Source organism: Oncorhynchus kisutch, linkage group LG6 (assembly GCF_002021735.2).
Source record: "Oncorhynchus kisutch isolate 150728-3 linkage group LG6, Okis_V2, whole genome shotgun sequence".
NCBI classification, from domain to species: domain Eukaryota; kingdom Metazoa; phylum Chordata; class Actinopteri; order Salmoniformes; family Salmonidae; genus Oncorhynchus; species Oncorhynchus kisutch.
Window position 1 is genome coordinate 56,128,459 of NC_034179.2, and position 7,022 is coordinate 56,135,480.

Genomic DNA, 7,022 nt, shown 5'->3' on the forward strand with positions numbered 1-7,022 from the left:
TTTAAACAGTACACTACAATTCCTATGCATCATGTAAATACTCTAAAACCGGTTAATTTCCTTCATCTGCATTGATCTAATAAACCAAGGATAGGTGTAGTATTTCATCAAATGAGACTTAATTTCAACCAGAAGAGAATGTGAAATGCTTTATTGAAAGAAGTTAATTATCCAAGTGTAATAAATATTATAATTGTAATATAAATAGAAGTTCAATCTTTACTTCAATGCGTTTCTGTTGTGCATTATAAATCAGACAGAGGTGGCGAGAGAGGTGTAAAAGGGAAAGAGGTAGGAGCAGGGAAGGCAGCATGTGATTAATGAATCACAGCGATACCCTAATTCTCTCAGTTAATCACAATTACTTAAGTGTCTCTTGTGGTGTTTCCTAACCCGCCTTGGGCTCCCAGTCAGCCCGAAGGTTATCTTAAGAGCGGGTGAGGTGGCGATGACGGGACTGGGGGTTGGCATCCTCGCTCACATCAAAACATACCTGAGACAGATGGAGAGAGAGCATGTTTTTTAAAATAAATTCTAACACTGTCCGTCATCAATCATCAGGAGGTGAAATGCGAAACGGACCTTGGATCATTAACTCTAGGATTACTGCAGCTCTCTGTATTTCAATGTAACGCATCTCCTTAATAATACTTCCTGTTGACCTGACCAAGTGACCTCTCACCTCTGATCATGCTGTGCCCTCTATGTAGCCAGTTCAGACATGGGAGGGGTTCACCAACACAGCTGGTATAACCTAGAGGATTTAGGGAGAAAGGGATGAAGTGTGTTCAACATGAATCTGTGTGTGTGTGTGGCCTCACCTGGTGTCCACACTAAGTGGCTGCAGAGTACTCTATGCTGAAAAACATGAACGGACACAAGGACAAACAATATAGCGTAGTTATAGAAATAATTGAGTCTCTTACTGTTCTCCATGGTTGGCCCTCTTATATATTCTTTGAAGGTGGAAGGAGCCAGTTATACAGCTGAGCCTGCTTACTGCACAACACAATCCATCATTGTTGCGTAGGTGTGGGTTATAGGATGTCTAATTGTTCTAAATTTTTTCAATATGGGTGACTTAAAATAGCCTAATAGAGCGGCACGTTTTGCTCTTCATTGTAACCAGAGGGCTGATATAAATACTATGCATGCCAGTCTCTCTTGGCTAAGAGTTGAGGAGAGACTGACTGCATCACTTATTCTTTTTATAAGAAACAATATGTTGAAAATCCCAAATTGTTTGCATAGTCAACTTACACACAGCTCTGACACACACTTATCCCACCAGACATGCCACCAGGGGTCTTTTCAGAGTCTCCAAATCCAGATCAAATTCATGAAAACGTACAGCATTATATATAGAGCGCTTATGACATGGAAATAAACAGCAAACTTGGTTTCAAAAAACAGATCAAGCAACACCTCGTGGCACAACGCCTCTCCCCTATTGACCTAGATATTTTGTGTGTATGCATTGATATGTAGGCTACGTGTGCCTTTTAACAAATGTATGTATTTCTGTCCTTGAGCTGTTCTTGTCTAATGATGTTCTTTATTATGTCGTTATGTTTCATGTTTTGTGTGGACCCTAGGAAGAGTAGCTGTTGCTTTTGCAACCGCTAATGGGGATCCTAATAAAATACCAAATACCAAAATGTAATCAAGTAGTCTAGTCAAGATCGTTTATAAAGTGTTTAGCTCGTGAGATCGCTTGGAAATACATCTGAATCACCAAAGCTGTATTAAAATATCAAGTTTGAGAGGAGCAAAACAGGGAGCTGACATTCTCTTTTTATCTATGCATTGTAGGCAGGCCTACATTATTTTACACATTCTTTGGTCGTCCATAAAACCCCCTCCATGGTGTAAGCTAGATGTGGCCATGCCCATCATAATACGAGAGATTATAACCTTTGTGAATACAGGTGAACCTGATATTTAGAAGTTATTATACTGTAACAATTGTCTTCCGTTTCATATTCATAAAACCCAAGCCCTCTGTATACTACCCTTACCCTAGGCCTAGTATAATGAAGGCTGTTTCAACAGCAAAGCGTTGTCTTTTTTTTATGCTGCCGATTTTATGATATAATTACATTCCTTTTTCGTTGAGTTTTCTTAAAACCAAACTTATTAGAATGATTCAATGTCCTGGTTTTAGGCTGAGCACGTCTGTGGAAAGCATGCAATGCAACTTCTGGAGTGTGAAGTGTGAAGGCGATCTGTAAGATGGTTCCAATATGTATATAAAATCTTATATTTGGAAGCAGTATAATGGTGAGTGGATATTCTCCATTTGTCTTTATTTTGGATCTTTTTCCAGCTACTGTGAAAAGTTTGGATGTGCATAAATAGTCTGCCTGGTTTTAAATGATATGCACACGGGAAGAAGTTATTGTATATAGTGTATTTAGACATTTAAAACAAGTTGTTTGATTTAGAATTTGATTTGAATTATTCACTCTTTTTGAATTGAATCTTATTGACAACATTTGGTAAATTCATGCTCAGCCATAATGCATTTACAGTAGGCCTAGCCCCTATATCAGTGCAAATGCTATGTATATATTTCCACATTGAAGCCATGCAATTAGGGTGACCACATTTAAAATACCCAAATACGGGACAACAGGATTATTTCGCGGGGTAGTGTAGCCTACATGAATACAAACATTTGGCAGTCCCCCCCCCACTAATTGTCCTAAAATCTCATAAGAAATTAGGTGCTGTTTTTGGTGTTACACAGTAACGTTATACGCTATTACATTTGGTTATGTTATGTAGAATACAGTGGGGGCTCCTCATAGGAGGCAGGGGAGGACTATATTTAAAAAAAAAATAAAATAATTGTGAAACATTTAAAAGGTTATCCTTTTTAGATAAAACTATACTAAATATATTCACGTCACCAAATTATTGCAAAACAGTGTGTTTTAATCAATTAAGGTCTACAGTAACATCAACAGTACTCCTCTAGGATAGCACCATGATCTAGGTGACAAACCTAGGAGGCTTCTGGTTCTCACCAACTTCCATAGAATTGTACAGTGATTATTACAACATCCAGAGGACATCCTACAGCCTATCAGAGCTCTTGCAGCATGAACTGATGTTTTCCACTCAATCAAAGGATCAGAGAATGAATCTAGTACTGAAAGCATAAGCTACAACTAGCTAGAACTGCAGTGCATAAAATGTGGTGAGTAGTTGACTCAGAGAATGACAATAGCTTAACAGTTTAACAAATTCATTTCTTCAAAAAGGAAGGAGAAGGGAGAGAGAGCGCTAGCAAAATATATATTTTTTCACATTCACTTACTTAGCTAGCAAAGGCAGCTAGCTAGTTTAGCATACTCAAACAGAGAGGGGTGCTATGTTAGGTAGCTGGCTATGGCTATCTAATAGTGGAACTCTTCAAAGTGAAGAGCACACGGGAAGACACAGGCTTTTGGTTTTATTAATGTTTTGACACCAAGGCCCACCAGTGTAACTGCTAAACTCCTTGCTGACTGTACTGTACTCCTTGCTGACTGTATCTTCCGGCGCCGACAGAGATGGCCGCCTCGCTTCGCGTTCCTAGGAAACGTGTTATTTTTACGTGTTATTTCTTACATTAATACCCCAGGTCATCTTAGGTTTCATTACATACAGTCGAGAAGAACTACTGAATATAAGATCAGCGTCAACTCACCATCAGTACGACCAAGAATATGTTTTTCGCGACGCGGATCCTGTGTTCTGCCTTACAAACAGGACTATGGAGTGGATCCTATGCACCGACCCAAAAAAACGACTCCGAAAGAGAGGGAAACGAGGCGGTCTTCTGGTCAGACTCCGGAGACGGGCACACCGTGCACCACTCCCTAGCATTCTTCTTGCCAATGTCCAGTCTCTTGACAACAAGGTTGATGAAATCCGAGCAAGGGTAGCATTCCAGAGGGACATCAGAGACTGTAACGTTCTCTGCTTCACGGAAACATGGCTCACTGGAGAGACGCTATCCGAAGCGGTGCAGCCAACGGGTTTCTCCACGCATCGCGCCGACAGAAACAAACATCTCTCTGGTAAGAAGAGGGGCGGGGGCGTATGCCTTATGGCCAACGTGACATGGTGTGATGAAAGAAACATACAGGAACTCAAATCCTTCTGTTCACCTGATTTAGAATTCCTCACAATCAAATGTAGACCGCATTATCTACCAAGAGATTTCTCTTCGATTATAATCACAGCCGTATATATCCCCCCCCAAGCAGACACATCGATGGCTCTTAACGAACTTTATTTAACTCTCTGCAAACTGGAAACGATTTATCCGGAGGCTGCATTCATTGTAGCTGGGGATTTTAACAAGGCTAATCTGAAAACAAGACTCCCTAAATTTTATCAGCATATCGATTGCGCAACCAGGGGTGGAAAGACCTTGGATCATTGTTACTCTAACTTCCGCGACGCATATAAGGCCCTGCCCCGCCCCCCTTTCGGGAAAAGCTGACCACGACTCCATTTTGTTGATCCCTGCCTACAGACAGAAACTAAAACAAGAGGCTCCCACGCTGATGTCTGTCCAACGCTGGTCCGACCAAGCTGACTCCACACTCCAAGACTGCTTCCATCACGTGGACTGGGAGATGTTTCGTATTGCGTCAGATAACAACATTGACGAATACGCTGATTCGGTGTGCGAGTTCATTAGAACGTGCGTTGAAGATGTCGTTCCCATAGCAACGATTAAAACATTCCCTAACCAGAAACCGTGGATTGATGGCAGCATTCGTGTGAAACTGAAAGCACTGCTTTTAATCAGGGCAAGGTGTCTGGTAACATGACCGAATACAAACAGTGCAGCTATTCCCTCCGCAAGGCTATCAAACAAGCTAAGCGCCAGTACAGAGACAAAGTAGAATCTCAATTCAACGGCTCAGACACAAGAGGCATGTGGCAGGGTCTACAGTCAATCACGGACTACAGGAAGAAATCCAGCCCAGTCACGGACCAGGATGTCTTGCTCCCAGGCAGACTAAATAACTTTTTTGCCCGCTTTGAGGACAATACAGTGCCACTGACACGCCCTGCAACGAAAACATGCGGTCTCTCCTTCACTGCAGCCGAGGTGAGTAAGACATTTAAACGTGTTAACCCTCGCAAGGCTGCAGGCCCAGACGGCATCCCCAGCCGCGCCCTCAGAGCATGCGCAGACCAGCTGGCCGGTGTGTTTACGGACATATTCAATCAATCCCTATACCAGTCTGCTGTTCCCACATGCTTCAAGAGGGCCACCATTGTTCCTGTTCCCAAGAAAGCTAAGGTAACTGAGCTAAACGACTACCGCCCCGTAGCACTCACATCCGTCATCATGAAGTGCTCTGAGAGACTAGTCAAGGACCATATCACCTCCACCCTACCTGACACCCTAGACCCACTCCAATTTGCTTACCGCCCAAATAGGTCCACAGACGATGCAATCTCAACCACACTGCACACTGCCCTAACCCATCTGGACAAGAGGAATACCTATGTGAGAATGCTGTTCATCGACTACAGCTCGGCATTCAACACCATAGTACCCTCCAAGCTCGTCATCAAGCTCGAGACCCTGGGTCTCGACCCCGCCCTGTGCAACTGGGTACTGGACTTCCTGACGGGCCGCCCCCAGGTGGTGAGGGTAGGCAACAACATCTCCTCCCCGCTGATCCTCAACACTGGGGCCCCACAAGGGTGCGTTCTGAGCCCTCTCCTGTACTCCCTGTTCACCCACGACTGCGTGGCCACGCACGCCTCCAACTCAATCATCAAGTTTGCGGACGACACAACAGTGGTAGGCTTGATTACCAACAACGACGAGACGGCCTACAGGGAGGAGGTGAGGGCCCTCGGAGTGTGGTGTCAGGAAAATAACCTCACACTCAACGTCAACAAAACTAAGGAGATGATTGTGGACTTCAGGAAACAGCAGAGGGAACACCCCCCCCCCCCCCCATCCACATCGATGGAACAGTAGTGGAGAGGGTAGCAAGTTTTAAGTTCCTCGGCATACACATCACAGACAAACTGAATTGGTCCACTCACACAGACAGCATCGTGAAGAAGGCGCAGCAGCGCCTCTTCAACCTCAGGAGGCTGAAGAAATTCGGCTTGTCACCAAAAGCACTCAAACTTCTACAGATGCACAATCGAGAGCATCCTGGCGGGCTGTATCACCGCCTGGAACGGCAACTGCACCTCCCTCAACCGTAAGGCTCTCCAGAGGGTAGTGAGGTCTGCACAACGCATCACCGGGGGCAAACTACCTGCCCTCCAGGACACCTACACCACCCGATGCTACAGGAAGGCCATAAAGATCATCAAGGACATCAACCACCCGAGCCACTGCCTGTTCACCCCGCTGTCATCCAGAAGGCGAGGTCAGTACAGGTGCATCAAAGCTGGGACCGAGAGACTGAAAAACAGCTTCTATCTCAAGGCCATCAGACTGTTAAACAGCCACCACTAACATTGTGTGGCTGCTGCCAACACACTGTCAATGACACTGACTCAACTCCAGCCACTTTAATAATGGGAATTGATGGGAAATGATGTAAATATATCACTAGCCACTTTAAACAATGCTACCTTATATAATGTTCCTTACCCTACATTATTCATCTCATATGCATACGTATATACTGTACTCTATATCATCGACTGCATCCTTATGTAATACATGTATCACTAGCCACTTTAACTATGCCACTTTGTTTACATACTCATCTCATATGTATATACTGTACTCAATATCATCTACTGTATCTTGCCTATGCTGCTCTGTACCATCACTCATTCATATATCCTTATGTACATATTCTTTATCCCCTTACACTGTGTATAAGACAGTAGTTTTTTGGAATTGTTAGTTAGATTACTTGTTAGTTATTACTGCATTGTCGGAACTAGAAGCACAAGCATTTCGCTACACTCGCATTAACATCTGCTAACCATGTGTATGTGACAAATAAAAATTTGATTTGATTTGAATGATTATT